The sequence below is a fragment of the Struthio camelus genome, chromosome Z (genome assembly GCF_040807025.1).
Source record: "Struthio camelus isolate bStrCam1 chromosome Z, bStrCam1.hap1, whole genome shotgun sequence".
Lineage (NCBI taxonomy): Eukaryota > Metazoa > Chordata > Aves > Struthioniformes > Struthionidae > Struthio > Struthio camelus.
The window spans coordinates 70414860-70431592 of record NC_090982.1 but is presented as its reverse complement, the minus strand read 5'-3'; the positions used below and the strand labels follow the sequence as shown (position 1 = coordinate 70431592).

Below are 16733 nucleotides of genomic sequence, written 5' to 3'. Positions count from 1 at the left end.
ATTTATCATAGAGAGCCAGATTTTGCTTCCATGCAACACATAAAAACAAAACTGATTCACCTGCCTTCTGCTTATCAACTATGAAATCTTGGTCTTAAATAAGCTCTTTTGCCTCTCCTCCCCCCCTTTTTTGATAGATATCTAAATCTAACTCTTCATATTCATGGCTCTGTGTTTGTTAACAGTAATGAAAAAGGAAACAAGATCTTTTGGGAGTGATTCATTTCACCTAACTTTAGATATCTAGAATGTAACATCTGAGACTATCCTTGTAGGCTCTGTATATAGTCAGTAGAGCAAAACAGACACTTTGAAGACATGACTCATTCAACCAATTGTAGGCAATCTGTTTTAGGATGACATAAACCATTGCTTTCCTCTGTGGCCATTTCACAGAGTTCAGAGTACCTCTGATGCAAAAATCTACCTATACCCAGATGGACTCTTTGTGTTAAGGAAAATTTGGCTAACAGTTTTCATTACCCATATGAACATGCTGTTATCCTTGGACTAATAATTTTACATTACTGAATGTAATAATTGGGCTATTATTATTATATGCTGAATGTTTGTTGCTATTGCCTAACTGAGCCTTTGAACTGAAAAATGACAGTCCTACTATCCTACCTTTACCCAATATGTGGACAGTCACACACTGTATGATTCCTGCATCATTATTAATTGGTTTTATGGCAGTGCCTAAGTAGCAACAAAACAGGATCATAGCGAAAATACACTCTATGAACACAGCATCCACATAAGCAAGACAAATGAAAAGCTAGGGAAAAAGAAACAACTAAATACAAGCAGTATTCACTGTAGCACTGCAGACAGTTTATACACTCTACAGTTTGGTGGATGAGTACAGAAGGGATAGCTTAAACAAAGACAAGTGGAAGGGGACTGAAAAGATGTGAAAAAAGAAAGGGCTAAAGGGATCCAGGAAGGGACTGAATCAGCTAGCTGATCTGCTCAGGGCAAAAAGCAACTAGTCGAAACTCTAAAAAACACTATCAGAATCCATCATCCTCTGTTAACAGCTGTTTAGCCAGCTTCAGTCTCTGCCAGACTCCTCTTCAGTGTTACTTCCCCAAATTGTATCTGCCAGACTGAGAGCACTGTCTGAGTGCTGATTACCAAAGATGCCCAAGATTATTCAGACAAGACTCTCTCTGAGTCTGCGATATTCCAGAGCACTGGGATGCAGTCATCCACGTCAACTTCTTTCTCCCAAACTCAGCATTAGAGCTTCACCTATTCACCTATTCAGAAGCTGTATGGACAGATTTGGTCTTAGGCAGTTTCCTAAATGTCTGAATCTCCTTTAATTTCAGCGTACATTGCTAAATGACCAGTAAGTGGCCAAATGACCAAGACTCATGGCCCAGATTCATGGCCAGTCGTACATCCAACAGGAAAAACTCCAGTCTGGCCAAGAATCAATCGGCCAATTCTTGGCCATTGATGGTAGCACGGTAAAGGAGGAAAGTGGCCCTTCTTGCCTACTCTCAGCTTAGAAAACAAACCAATAAACAAACAAAACCCACACGTTTAGAGACTTTTTATAGGGAAAATAAAAAATATCCTGTCTGGAAGCAATATACATCTTCCTCCCAAAACATAAATGCTCAGAGCCGTAAAAATTATATAAGAACAGAGTGGTTTGCACCTACAGTAGTCACAGGATGCTGAATACCACAGGCTTCTGGGAAATCTTTCCAGATATGATATTGCTCCTTTGCTTACCCCACGTAGCCAAAGATCTCAGCCTGGTAACAGCTTCCTTCATCTTTCATGGGAGAAAGTCTTTCTGAAGAACAAGGGAATTTTTAATGACACTAAGGCTTTTGAATGCTTTTTTTCTCCCACTGAGGAATGAGAATTAACTTGAGGAGAAGTGCATGATCTACAGAAAAAGAGTCACAAGACTGCAATGAATGCACCCTTTGCATCCAAATGTCGTTACAGTCAAATACTCTCCATTTGGCAAACTTTAGATCTTAATTGATTTTGGTTGCTTCAGTTGGGCCACTGATGGAAATAATAAGTACTAACATGAAAGAGAATGCTTCAAGCCCAAGACAGTCCCAGACACACTTAAAGAATAAAATAAGTTTTCATGACAGACAATATATGTAACTGAAATAATGGGAGCTAAAAATACAATAGTTTTCACTCAACCATGCAAAGATGATTTCATGTATAAAGGAACAGCTGAATGCAACTGGTGTTCAGCTATTTAAAACAGGATGTATGGGAAAGCCTGGCTGAGAGCATTTTCTATGTCTCTCTTTTGTGGTGGCAAAATTTTAATCTATGATTTGGGGTGTGCATCCTAAGGAAAAATTATTTGATCTTCTCTTTTGGAACTCATAGCTTTTATGTCTAGTTCACGTTCTTCATCTTTATCCTATTTCATTCAATGTCTATCCACAGAAAAAAGTAATTTTCTGTCTCCTCCTTAAGGAATTCTTGCTGTAAGCTGAGCAGAGAAAGGATATACTGCCATGTCAAAAATGAACTAGGCAAATTAGTTTCCATGCTAACATATCCCCATTAAAAACTGGATTAGTACACAAACTATGCAGTTTTAAATCCAAGCCACCCAGCAGCCATGCTTTAAGGAAGTCATTTTATTTAGCAGGTTTTGAAATAACAGAATTTCAGATTCATGATTTTGCTGTCTTATCATTCCAGTCTGAGTATTTACTATAGCCTGCCACTATGAATAATGTGAAAGCCACAGATTTCCCATAAAAAGAGTAAATTAGATTTTTAATTCTAGAGTTTTGGCCACTTCAACATTACTGATAATAAATAACTTTCTTTGTCAATGTGATCCAGCCATTGAAAAAATCTTGATATGAAATTCAATTAGTGGCAGTAAAGAGCATATGTTTCATCTGTAATAAATGATGTGCATGCCCCTTTCCTCTGAGAAGATTCATTTTCTACATTGTAGAAGTATCTTGCTACCAAAAGTAAGCAGTGAGGTAAATTCTGAATGAGTTTCCTTATTGAGGTAAAGCCTCTACTGTGTATTTGTCTACTCCAGTAAGTTGACATAAAAGTTCTTATGCCAGCTGAAGGTTTCCTCAGTATAAAGAGATAAGAAAATATATACATATTGATATTCTTGTGCAGGTATGGTGCTCATTGTTTGCGCATACAAATCTTCAACTATCTGGCATCTGCTTTACATGTTACTCTCATTCCATACCTAAATGTCTGAGTTGTTAACAAGAATGGAAGAATTTTTTTCTTCTGTTTTCTAACATAATTTTCTGCTAACTTATCCCTGAATTTATCCCAAGATTCTCCAGAGCAGGACCTATTTACAAAAGGCTGAATTTAGCTTTGCATTTATGAAAAGCAGAAGATAGCAAAATTAAAAACATTTGTCTAAGTATCTTTCCCAACTCTACTTAACACTTAGATCATCTGTTATGATAATGAGATTTTTAATATGCTCATCTTTTTTATCAAAATAGTTTTTTACCTCTTCACCTTTTTTCTCCATGACTAATCAGTGCTGAAGGACTTTCTTCAGCCCTCAGTCTCAGGAAAACAAGTAAAAGTCTTTATAAAATTTCAGGCTAATGAATCTTTGCATTCTTTTTCAGTACTCACTGATACTTCTCTTTTTTATATGAAATGAATTTCTGAATTTAGTTCATTTCTTTCTCATTAGTGAAGGGCTTCGATTTTACACCTTCAAAATGGGTTTTTCCATTGAATATCACAAAGAGCTGCCATTTTCCTAATACTGAAAATTGTATTCTAGCTACTAAGAATATCATGACAACTAATGACACACGCAACTGAAATGTCCTCTTCCAGGCAATGTGTAAAATAACTATGTCTGTAAAACAGTCCTGTAATGAGTTGCACTAATATCAGAAAAAATATATAACTGCAATTAGGATCTTTAAAAAATACACTTTTTTGAAGTCACAAATCAATTAAAATATGAAAATGTTTGTTTGTAAAAACTGCATGTATTTTCGTTCCCTGAAAACTGGATGTCTATAAATGGACTACCTGCACTGCCAGACCACCGCAAACATTCTGCAATCCAGTACTCCTGTACTGGGTCATGCACTGAATTTCCTATGTAAGGAATTATTTTTTCCATAGTGAAATCTCATTCAACAGGAAGCAATAATACATAGACTGTATCAGGGCAGGCTACCATATACTTTTCTAGGCCCTGTAAAGAATGCTGTTCATAGCTTCTGACACAGCATTGCCACAATCCTGGCAGCTGAGGAAGCCACATCTTCCACACAGAGGTCTATAAGACTATTTAGTTCCTACCTGGCCATGCTGGGGCATTGCAGTGACGGCTGAAGCACGGGTGGTGACAGAAGGACTGAGCAGCACTCTGGCACACCAAGCACTGGCTTGCAACCAGAGAGAGCATGGAAGAGGCACAGTAGTGGATGGTGAAGAACACAGAGCCCAGTCTAGAGCCAGGCAAGTGGCGACAAAGAGGGAACCACATACAGTCTGCGTGATAGGCCCGCGCCATCCGAAATATAAGCTGGCCAAGCCACATGCTATTTCCATAAAAAAATCAGCAGCTTCCTCAGACACAGCCACTCTCCCGAAACAACTTTTGTTGCATAAAATTTCCTTAAGTAGTCAGTGTCTGAGGTTGGTCTGTACTTCCATGCTACAAGTGATTTTATCTAGAAAGAGTAGGAGTTCATCCATCACTTTGGAAATTAAACATTTATTTAAGGTTTAAAGTACAAACCAACACTGAAATGTATATTTTGGTCCTCCAGTGGTATTTTGAATACAGAACTCATAAATTAAGGCTGTTTTCACTACGAAAAAGTTTAATTAACATGCTTTCATATAATATACAAGAAGATGAAGATAGTTTAGCCAATAAATCTGATTTGGTGCCACGCTTTTTGGAGGTTATGAAGGCCTAGTTATACAGGCTTAGTTAGGAAGACTTATTTATGCAGGTTTTTGCAGACTTCTCTGCATATTTGGCATATGACAAACAATAGTGATTCATTGTCATTATTTATGGTTATTGTTAACAGCACTAAGAAATTTTTGCTCTAGAATTTTATACTATTTTAAAAGCTAATGGAGTCATCCTTCCTGCGAAGGATAGTTACAAATAGTGGGACAGATCGACAGCTGTTTTCAATGAGAAGTCATCTGAAGGTAGGATAGCAAATAGAGCTATAGAAAGTATTTTTCAAAATACCTGCAATAGAAGCTGATTCTGGTTATTTGAATTATCTTACTGTCACTGTTCTGGTGAGACTGAGGTAAGAGACTATCTCACTATATGTACGCTATTTAAATATTAAGTCAGTGATAGTCTACTCTCAGCATCTCTAGGGTCAGACACCACAAACTGGGAATCCTGAGCAATTAGGAATTTAAGTAACATTTGCATGGTCCATTCAAGACTGAAAGACCCAGAGATTCAAAGTCTTAGCATAGTAATTCTTATGATAAGCCTTCTGTACTCACTTTAATTAATCAGGATAGCAAATATTTCAAACAGAATGGGCTATATAGTCTTTTCCCATGCTCTCCATGTTCCATTTCTATGCTTCAAACCTGAGGTGGGACAGGAGAAGGGTGGGAAGAAATGGGGAATTTATAGTCTCTGTCAGTCAGCCCTCGTACAAGAGTGTTCTTTCTTACACTGGGAGGGGTCTAAAACTGAACACAGTATTCTGGATGAGTTTCTCAAGTGTCAAGTGAGATAATTATCAATGTAACCAAGAATTTTATAAAACAAACCACTGAAGATATGGCATTTCAACTTACAGCCACAAGGTAGCAGACTAACTTTAATTTGAGTCACTTAGATCAAGCAATGCATGTCTGGACAGATAAGAAAAGCATATATTAAATAAAGAAACCACCACACAGAGCTTTTTCCTCCCACCCTCAAAAAACAGCCTCCAGACATTCCTTAATGACATAAATGGTAACATTCCGCTGTGCCTGGAAGTTCAGTGACGGGAAAATCTGGGTAATATGTAACCCAATCTCATTAAAGAGAAAGACTCAAAATTTTATTTCACAACACATGAACTACAGTTCATTTTCTCTCTTTAAACTCTTAAGAGGTAAACAAAAATTTGGGAGCTGAATACCGTTTTCTACCACTTAAGTTCCAGACTTCTATGGAATACTAGCTGCCTTGTTGTCTGCATTTGTGCAATGTACTGCATAGTAGAAAACCCTTCTACTTAATTTAACATAATTTTTTTTTCTCTGTTTTAGTTTGTATTTTAGCTCATGGCACCATTGTACTTAAAGGCATGCTTTCAAAAGTGTTTAAGCTCCAACAAATGTTTGAAGAAGGCAATTCAGATTTTAGATGAGAGGAATCACCTTCCTAAGTATCTAGAGAGGGATTTTAACCCACATGCAGAATGCTTTTGAAAAATCCTTCCCTTTCATGGACAGAGGACAGTTCTGCAACAGATCTGTTAAAATCATAAAGTTTATTATAAAGGATTCTGAACTTTTAACATGTAAATTTCCTAAATAATTTTTCCATATTTTACTAATTTCTTTCCCAGTTCTCATGATCTGGAAGTGAACAGGCTTAGTTTCAATCTGCACAGGCTCACATGAATATCCGCTACAGAAAGGAAGAGTTGCTGAAATTTTTTTCTGATTTCTCATCTGCTTGTTCTGGGCATAGCCAGATAGACTCATCCAAACTGATCTTTGTTGGGATGTATTATGTGTAACACAAAAATCTTTGCATTGTATTCGGGCATGATGTCAGAGACATGAGGAGCAGAACAAGTGTAACAATATAATTACAAATCTCGTGTGAAATTAATTACAAATCTCATGTGAAAAGTAATGGAATTCTTTGCTTCATTAATACTAATTACACCTGATGGCAGATTTTGAGGAGAAGAAATGATTTTAAAAGATATTGTTTCCAACTCTGCTTTCAATATAAGTTATCTTATGTTTGGTATCTGATTACAGTAAATATATGAAGAAAAGGACATTTGCACCTTTTAAAGATTTATCTATATTTGAATGTGAATGTTAATGTTTTGCGCCTATAACCCTCACACAGGAAAAAGGAGTCTTATTTTCTTAAGAAAAAAAAAAGCCAAAAATCTCTTTCCATTTTAAACAGTTAAATCACAGTTTCCTGATGTGGTTTGCCTTGTATATACGAATTGCTTTTGATCTACTATTTATATGGGAGAGCAAACTAAGCGCTTTCTTTTGGGTAAGATTCAAGTCAGGGTGCTCCTTAGTGCAAAGCTATGATGCTTGATAAATGGTAAAGTGTTAGTGATGTGCCAGAAACCAAGGAAACAGCTCTTCTGCATTTCTAACTACAGTAACCTGAAATTAACATTTGAACTTAGAGATAAAAGTAGGTCATTAGTTAAAGCTTTTCACCCCATTCTGTGTTGCTGAGTCTCTCTTGTACAGGTATAAGTGCTGCAAAACTCCAAAAGGCCTTTGAATAGTTTTCTATAGCCATTTATTTTACTTATATTATCACTTCTTTAAAGAAAATCAGATATTTAAGTTTTATCAAGGTTGGCCAAAAAAGAGGAGAAAGTTAGAAACTCTTCTTTTATTGCATGTTTGGCAGAGAAAAGTGTTACACAAAGCAGTCTAGGAAATGGGAAAATAACTTCTAATTAAATGCAGATGCTGAACTAAAAGTTGCTGCTAATCACACCCACTGGTTCCTGCTTTAAAGAGGAAAAGAGTAAAGACATGACCTCCTTCCCCTCACCATTTACTTTACTGCCACATAATTCTTAATGCAAAAATACTACAGTGAAATAACTTCAGTCTTCTACAAATGTTTCTAAACATTAACAGGGTATTACAAGGACAAAAAAGAGTGACTAATTGTAAGAAGAGAATAAATCACAAATTGAGGAATTACAGTTACAAAGCAGCTGAGCCCTACAAGACATTACAGATGAATAATTGAAAAGAGAATAAAAGGAATCCACTTAGACACGTAGAATAAACAAAAAAATAAAATATATTTTAAAAGAAATCAACATAGTATCAACAACGTGCAGAGTTAAAAATAAAGTTCTGTGCTAATACAATCTGACTGTAAAAGAATATCTTTTTTCGTGATAAGTAAAAGGCTGATCCACAATCAACTAAAATCAAATTAATACTCTCATTGACTTCAAGGAGTTTTGATAGGACTTTAGAAAAAGATCATCAAATTCTGCATTTTTTCTTATAAGTTTTAAAACTTGAAACTCCATTTTTGTACTATTTCAGCAAAACAAACTAAAGCAAGACACCCAGCCTTTCCTAGAATTTGTTCTTGCATATACCAGATGAACAAGTACACACTGTCTTTTTGAAACACTCATAAATCAAAGAGTTCTCACCCCATAATCCATGGCACTGTTTATCGTATCAAGGCAGAAAAATTGCTAAAGGGGTTATGAGATGCTATCAGAAAGGCACCCGAAATGATATATCACTGACCACCTGTTTTGTGTTTTGTGAAAACATTCAGTGGTTACATACTTAGAGTCCAGTCCTGCAGTTTAATCTGTATGGGTAGACCCTTCTGCCTGCACCGATTTTCACTATTAGACGACTGGAGTTTGCACATATGGATTTCATTTTAGGCCTGGAGAAATGCTTTTTTTTGAAAAAGCATATATCATGTCAGTGAAACTGTCCAATACTTGTATTTCGAACACCCCAGTAAAGACATCTGGTATTCAGGGGACTTTGATTACCCACAGTGGGCAAACAAAGCTACTCTAAGTTGATTGTTCCGATTACCACACGAAACTCTTAATTCTAAACACCTTCAGTCTAAGCTTTCCTGCTAATGAAACTATGGTTCATAGGGAGACAAACAGTGATACAACAAGACTACTATCCTTCCATGGAATATTACATCAAAAGAGAATGATGAGCTACCACCATTTGTGGTATACCTAAGGAATATTTTATATATTTTATTATTTTATATACACATTATATTTACGTATCTTATTTCATTTTATATGTATTATATATAACATGTAGTTATATATGAATTGTACATTGTATTATATTCTATTTATATGTAATTATAAATATTATATAGTCATTATTTTATTGTATATTGTTACATATATTATTTTTATATATTTTATTATTTTATATTATGCATAAAATATATGGGAAATAGAAGTATTGGTGATATTCAGTAAACATTAAACTTTGATCCCTAAAACATAAGAACATTAGAAGGCCATCCTGGAAGAAAAAGTCTGTTAAACCCAGCACCTGTCTCCAGTAATGATTACAGGCTGCTTGCTGCCTAAGTTCAAGTAAAAACAGGACATACGATGCCCCTCCCTAAAAGCTTCCAACCTTCAAGTACTCTCAGCTCATAATCTTCTATCATAATCTTCATGAGCTAGATGGTTTCTATGTAGTTAGTAATCATCTAATTCTTCAATGAATTTCTCTTCCATTACATTTTCCAGTCTCCTCTTGAACCTATGTACACTTTTACTATCCACATCTTTTGGCAGAAAGTTCCACCAGTCCACTACCTATTGCATGAAGAACTAGCTCCTTTACTTGTTTTGAAACTTAGTCCTACTAGTTTTCACTTTATATTTTCGCCTTCCTTCCGTTTCTTGCCCCATCCTTGGCCTACAGGATTATCAACATTGAATTAATAATACACATCATAGCTGCAGTGCAGCATCTTATTACACGTGTCAGCTAGTAAGGACCAATTACTCTAATTTTTCAAGTTTAGCAAGTGGGATAGCTGAAGTTTATGGCAATGTAAATACATGTGCACCACAGTTACACCTAAAATTGGCTGTTTCTTAATCTATGAGTATACACCTGTTTGTAAAGCCTATAGTGAAGAAATGACACACCCCACACCTTCTGATGCTTTCAACCTTCTGACTCCTCTTCACTTATTTTCTACAAAAATGTAAACAAAAATATTATCTGTTAATTCATTTGGCAAAGGCATAGCAATTCTATGAATTATTGTCTCACTCCTCCAGCTCAGTCAGTCTTAGGGAGAATGTTGTACGAAATACAGACTTGAGAAATATTAATTAATGGTAATGCTGCCTCCTGTGGTGAAGTGGGAAAATCTCCAAACCAAAAATTGCACAGCTTGATTGCCACTGAGGAGGCTGAATCCATCAAACAACAGGCTCCTGAGCCAGAGTATACCAGCTAAGACTCTGTGTCCATTTTCTTTGTTTCCTCGTAACTTTGTGTGTTAATATTTGCATCAAAACAATTTTTATTACACTTGGTCACTAATTTTTGTTAAATTTTTTTTGTTTCCATCCTCTAAATTATTTACAATATCTGAAAATTACCATATAATCTGATCATCTCTTCATAAGTTCAAGCAGAAAGCAGAACCCTGGTTCAGAGTATTACCTATATTAAAATAGCTCATAGATGGTGAATCAAGGCGAAAAGTGCAGTAATATTCAGAAACTAGCATTTGAATCTTTGCAATTGCCATTTGCAGGTAATTAATTCAGTAACCAAAGGACTGTTGTATCCCTTGAACTTTGTATCAGAAATATTAATGAAGCACTAATGATTTCATTTACAGTCCCAGTACCATATAGAAATAAAGATTGCTATAGAGCTTTAGGCATTAAGAATGACTGATGAGAAATTATTAATAATTTCTCCTTCTTTGCCAATTGTGTTTTTTCCTAAAAATAGTATCTCAGTGCACCGGCTTGAGATGTTTATAGTATTGTTGCACAACCCATGACTGCACTGGTGCTGTTTCAACTACAAAATATGTTTAATATCTAATTTTCCTAATATCTGGAAATATTCTCCATTGTTTTGTGTACAAACACAGGTGACATTTTCTATTCCAGAAAACAGCATAACAGTATAACTGGGGAGAATGATAGAACCGTACATTAGAACTTGAGATGGTAGCAGGGGAAACGTGGAAAAGTAGTAGCTTGGCCTACCACAAGGCCAAACCTGTTTGACCATGGTAAAATTCTCCACTTATATTGACAGAATTCAATTTGCATCAGGGTCTATCAAAGTCCAACTTTGAAGAGCAGCAATACATGATTTGCGGCAAATTTTATTTTGGGTTGATCCTATTCTGCTTAGTTCGTACTGTTTTATCACTATTTACTATGTGTTGCTCAATGTCAGTTAGTTAAACCAGGATGCATTGTCCTTCGAAATCTAGCCTAGAAATCTTCTCTTGCTTCAATATCATGTTTTAGCAACTGAAACCGGCTTATCTGGCAGTACAAGAAAATAAAAAAATAAAAGCAGAAAAGATGAATTGGTCTGCTAAAGAGATTAGGGACTACTTTCCTACACACAGCCTGTTCCAAATCCCATTTAAAGCCAACGGAAACCTTTCAGATAACTTCAGCTAGAGTTAGATTAATTTTTCTCCCAAGTGAATCCTCAGCTTGGGAATCAGTGCCTAAGTTTGGACTTCAGGATGGGAAGAATGCTTCTAAAGTGAAATCTGACCAAATTCTCCCCACAAACAGAAGCAGACAATTTTCAACAGTCTGTAAAAGGTCTCATTTCTGAGATATATTCAGAATATTTTGTACTTCTATTTAACACTTCTACTTTTTTTTCATTACTATGTAGTTATTTTCGCAACGAGATTTTTGTGTTGGTCTATCCCAAACCTACTAAAACTAATGAAACAAACACTTGAGTTCTCTCCCAATTTTCCATTTCCCTTTTTAATATGTACCTTTTGCATTACAAAATATTACTGTATTCTGAATTATTCAGGCTTATATACAGTAATGCCTAGCCTCTTATGATAGCATTTCAGTTTATTTACTACATTCCTTTATTGCTGTGCAATTTTAAAAGCTGTTCCAGTGAAATTATTTAATGTGAAACCATTGTAATACTGATACACATATTATTTTCACAATGCATCTATTACTTTTATAAATGGAAGTAAACCCGCAACTTGTTAGCACAAATGATAATGTCTCTCCAGAAACCCTCAACTCCAATACGAATTTTAAGTGGTCTCTGGGACGCCACTGATCATTAAAAGCAACCAAAGCAATTTTCAATAAATTACTTTACCATAATCTTCTGTGATCCTAAGCATAGAAATCAAGATGGAGGAATTCAAACCTATTACAGCTTCACTGACTGATTCAAAAAATAGGCTTGACTGAATTTCAGAAAGAGAAGTTAGCGTTTTGTATTTCCTGTCTGGCTGAATGCTATAGCATAAGGCAACAACCCTCTAGTACAGAGAAAGTGAGGAGACTTTCTTCTGTGCATTAAATCACCAAAAATCAACTGACCTGGAGAAGACTATCTCACTAAATAGAGCTGAGCTACAGAGTAACTGAACCTTCCAAATTTCATAGGAAAACAATGTGGATTGTGGATACCAAAGCTCTGTCAAAGACGCTACAGGAGGACCCCAAAGCCCTGTGGAAACTTCAGAACGTTAGGCTGGGATTCTCCAAAGTATGTGTGAGATTATAATACAACAGTTCTCATTAATGGAGGTGATTTCCTCTCTCCTTGGGTAAAAAAGTGGAAATAATTAGCTGTAATTAAAATAATTCGTAATAAATATCAATGTCTCAACTTTCTAGACGGAGAAATTCAGGCATAAATGGAGGATTTGCCAATACCCAAATAACAATTTAGTGTTATAACTCTGAGACTCGTGAACACCCACCATGCTTTTTATCTTGGTCAGTGCTGCCTTCCAGAGGTACCGTCTGCTGATTTAACTGCAGAGGTCAGTTGTCACTCTAATCTTCCATACATCTTCTGAAATATTAAGTAAAGGCAATACTTCATTCTCTTTCTCCTTTAGAAAGGCTTTGCCTACTATTTATCTCCTAAAACTTTTCTTATCTCTCCTGCTACTTCTCTGGGAGGTCTGCAGTGGATCTGTCTGTCCTGACGTTTTCACAGGCCACAGACATTTTAATTCCCTGATCATTGTTAGCAAGTGCTTCATTTTCTTCAGTATTTCTTCTTCTTCCCTTGGTAAATAACTATTTTTACCATCTTTGGGAGTCCTCAGTTAAACAAGTTTTTATAAGTCTAGCTGTGTCTGCTTCTTTCTGTCAGTAAATCACATTCTACGCCCTGTTATCTTTTTAACTGATCTTTATTCCTTATGTAATGAGAAGAGTTTTGATTTAGCTGGGACTTATTTCATATACATATCTTTCTTGATTGCATCATAATTCTTTATGCTTGATCTTATTATCTTCTGTATTTGTTGCTTCATACTTATATCCAACATGCTTCTTATTTACTTCGTTATATTTCTTTTCTACTGACTGTAGCTGTTCCAGTTTCCCTTGCAGTAAATTGATCATTAGCTACCAAGTGTCATCTCAGTGATCCTTAGTAATTGTAATAAGCTTGACTTTATCTTCTTCTCTTTACTATTCCACATAGGATTTACTGTCTTCTTCCATAATTCATCACAGTCAAATGCTACAGTTTTGTTAGCCCTAAAAGAAACAAAGCTAGATAATTAACCTCTTTTTAAAAACTGCCCTACAGCTGCCTCTCCAAATGATCATATTATTCAGAAAAGAAGGGACCAACTCAACCTCATGCTAATTTGACCCTTGGGTAGTGTGAACAGAATCAACAAGGTTGTGTCATGGCTATAACGGAGAGCAGAACTTAACCCTGCACACATGTACTAATTACTCTGGCTTTAGATCTCTATTTTCTTTGTGTCTGTGACTGCCCTTTCTAAAGGCTCACTTGTCCTTTTTAGCTGGAAAATTCAGGGGAAGAGAGCAAAACTCTTCGCAGCATGTCCTCCCTACCTCTTTCCTCCAGAAAACAAGAATTGGCACTGCATGGTAGATCATAGTAGGCAACTTCACAAATTCTTCTTTTCTGTCTTTCTCGTGATACAAATCAGCAGAATACTATAATTATTCATTTTGGGGTACTTCACCGTAATATCAGCACTGTGCCACACACAGCACACCTTACATGCAGTAAGGCTGGCTGGATTCATTCCTGTTTTTTGGCAGCCTTTACCACAAATTTTCTTTTAACAAGGCTTCCCAAAAAACAGCTGGGAGCATTCTAGGAGAATATGCACAAAGCTATTGGAGGAAATGATAGGCATTCCTGTGGGACTGTCCATTGCCCAATTCTTCCTGTGGATATCCAGGAAAACATAGTTGGGTTCAAGTACAAAAACATAAAGATGGCCTTTGAATTAGCTATTACTGGTCAGAAAAGAAAGTCACTAAGGCAAATTCTCTGAAAATATTATTCAATGATTGGCTGTCTAACAAATGGAGAACAGAAGCAGATTTACGCCCCCAAATAAAACTATGTGTATCCATACAGAGAAATTAATGTTCAGTACTTGCTTTAGTTCTAATATTCTTCAACTAAATCACCTTTGAAGGCCAGTCGGAGAGTTCTGAGTTACACAGACTATGGGCTGGATGCAGAACATCAGCTCTCTTGTTACCGTTCTCTGTATACGAAGATCATTCACAGAAGTGCTCAATCACATCCTGAATTCAATCTTTCAAAGGGTGTTTGAATAACTGCATCTTAAGATGTGTGCACCACATATCTTTGGTGCACACATGGATATGGTGGGTATGGTTTTGTAGCTTGAAAAATAGTCCTCTGTGTAAAACAATTTATATTTGGGTAGTGGGCTCCTGCTACTGCTGGTAGTTTATAATTTGTACATCTTTTAAATTTAGCTGCTTAATATGTTGTTCCAATTTACAATACTGAAAAACATGATCAGTTTGCTTCTTTTCTTTTTAATACCATACTACACAGATATTGGGTTGAATCTTCTTTAATGTTTTCCAACTACTTTCTTTGCAAACTTGCTTCTTAATGTTTTATTTTAAAACATCTCCGTCAATATTACTTTAATTCTATTGGATTTTGGCCTGGTTGCCAAAATATTCCATGTTTAATTTATTTAATTTCATGTCCCATAACTTCAGTGTTTTGTTTCAATAAGACACACATCTTTTAAACATTTTCAACTGATTCTCTTGCTGTTCAGCGCCTTTTTCCTGATTGTTTCCCCCTCAATATGCCTCTCTCTTTTTTTCTTTCTTCCTGCTTCTGTCTGTTTCACTACTTAATATAATTTCCTTTCTGTCAACTATTTGCTTACTTTAAACAATTCTTCCTTCCTTTGTTCACTCTTTGTATACATTACCCCCTGGCATCTTCACTTCCTTTCTCATTCAATAAGGGCTACCTGCACTGATCCCAGATATCAGTTCATTAATTACAAAAACTACCATTTCCATTTAGCTATTTCCTTCAAAATAATCCAAAAGACTCCCAGACTTCATGAATATGACATGAAATTGGCCATAAATCCTTTCAGTGTAGTTGGGCTGACTTACGCATGTTGGTAATGTCACTAGTTTCCTTAAAATCTAAAAAATGTTTAAAAAAATTACTTTCTTCTCTATTTATATATATTTATATAGTCATCCAGCCAAAGTATTCCTACCATATGCAATACTTTGTTGTTGTTTGGTGCTGGTGCTGTTTTCCAGGGCACTTAAGAGTGCTACTTCTGTCCCAGAATCCCTGGACAAACATAAAGGAAAATCATGATCCTGGCTGAAAAGGCCTCACAGCCTACAGAAATCAACCAATGGATACAGCCAGATTAAGCAGTTCAGGCAATGATGATACTATCTTAACATAATAGGCAATGGTTTGTGTAGGCAGCACAGGGAAAAAAATAAGATGGGATTTGCAGGAGATAGAGGTATTCTTATTGTGGGAATCTCCTTTGAAACACAATCGGCAGATTAAGAGAAGATCTAACAGCGTTTGTCTGAAAAGCTAACAATGAGATAATGGAGGTTAAAATCCTGCAGCAACCAGGTGGAAGCACCTCAAAAGCAGAATAGATAAAAGAATGGATAAATTGCTATAAGGCATTGCAGGTGGATCGTTCTAACAGAAGAAACTCAAAAGTCTGATGACCAACTTAAACGCTCTAGCTTTTCTTCCAGAGGATGTAAGTGCTAATTAAGTAAGTTAAGGTGATACACTGTTGACAGTTTACATGTCCCATATCCATACTTTCAAAATTAAATGTCAAGTGTTATGCCACAACTTGAAGAACTCAGTTGTATATAAATTTATGGCATATATCAGAAAGGCAGAAACAACAACGACAAACAAGACTGGTTTATCACAGTCATAATATGAGGCTTACCACTAATTTCTGATTTACAAACTCCAGCTCAGTTATAATTGCAGGCCATTTTTTCCCTTCGCAGGTTGCATGCTGTGAATGGACAAGTCTTCAGGTTGTAGATAGTCTTTTCCTTCAGCAGAATACATTCTCTTCATTTGTTTCACAGATTGTTCGATTATTTCTCATGTCTACCCTTTCTAGGGAAGCATTCTTATGCTTTTCTTTCTTTTTGAACCCACTGTCACACTACAGCATTTTTTGTTTCTTTCTAAAGACATCCAACTTTATTGTGCTCAGGAAAAAACAAACCATGATTTGGTTAGGAATATCGCAACAACTGTCCACACTCAGTAACCTATGAAGTAGTCTCAGTGCAGAGGTGTCATACGAAATTCTAACAGATCTTAGGAATCCATACACACCATCTATTTTTTTTTGTGAATCACAGATCCACAAAAGTTTAGCTCATTTGCTGTATGTTCTGTCTGCAGTCTCATCACTGTTTTTT

General features: G+C 36.0%; 1 long non-coding RNA gene across 2 annotated transcripts in view; it reads right to left on the bottom strand.

Moving 5' to 3' along the window:
• Positions 1–16733, bottom strand: part of LOC138064749 (uncharacterized) — a 120876-nt gene that overhangs the window by 80319 nt on the left and 23824 nt on the right. The window lies entirely within an intron of this gene.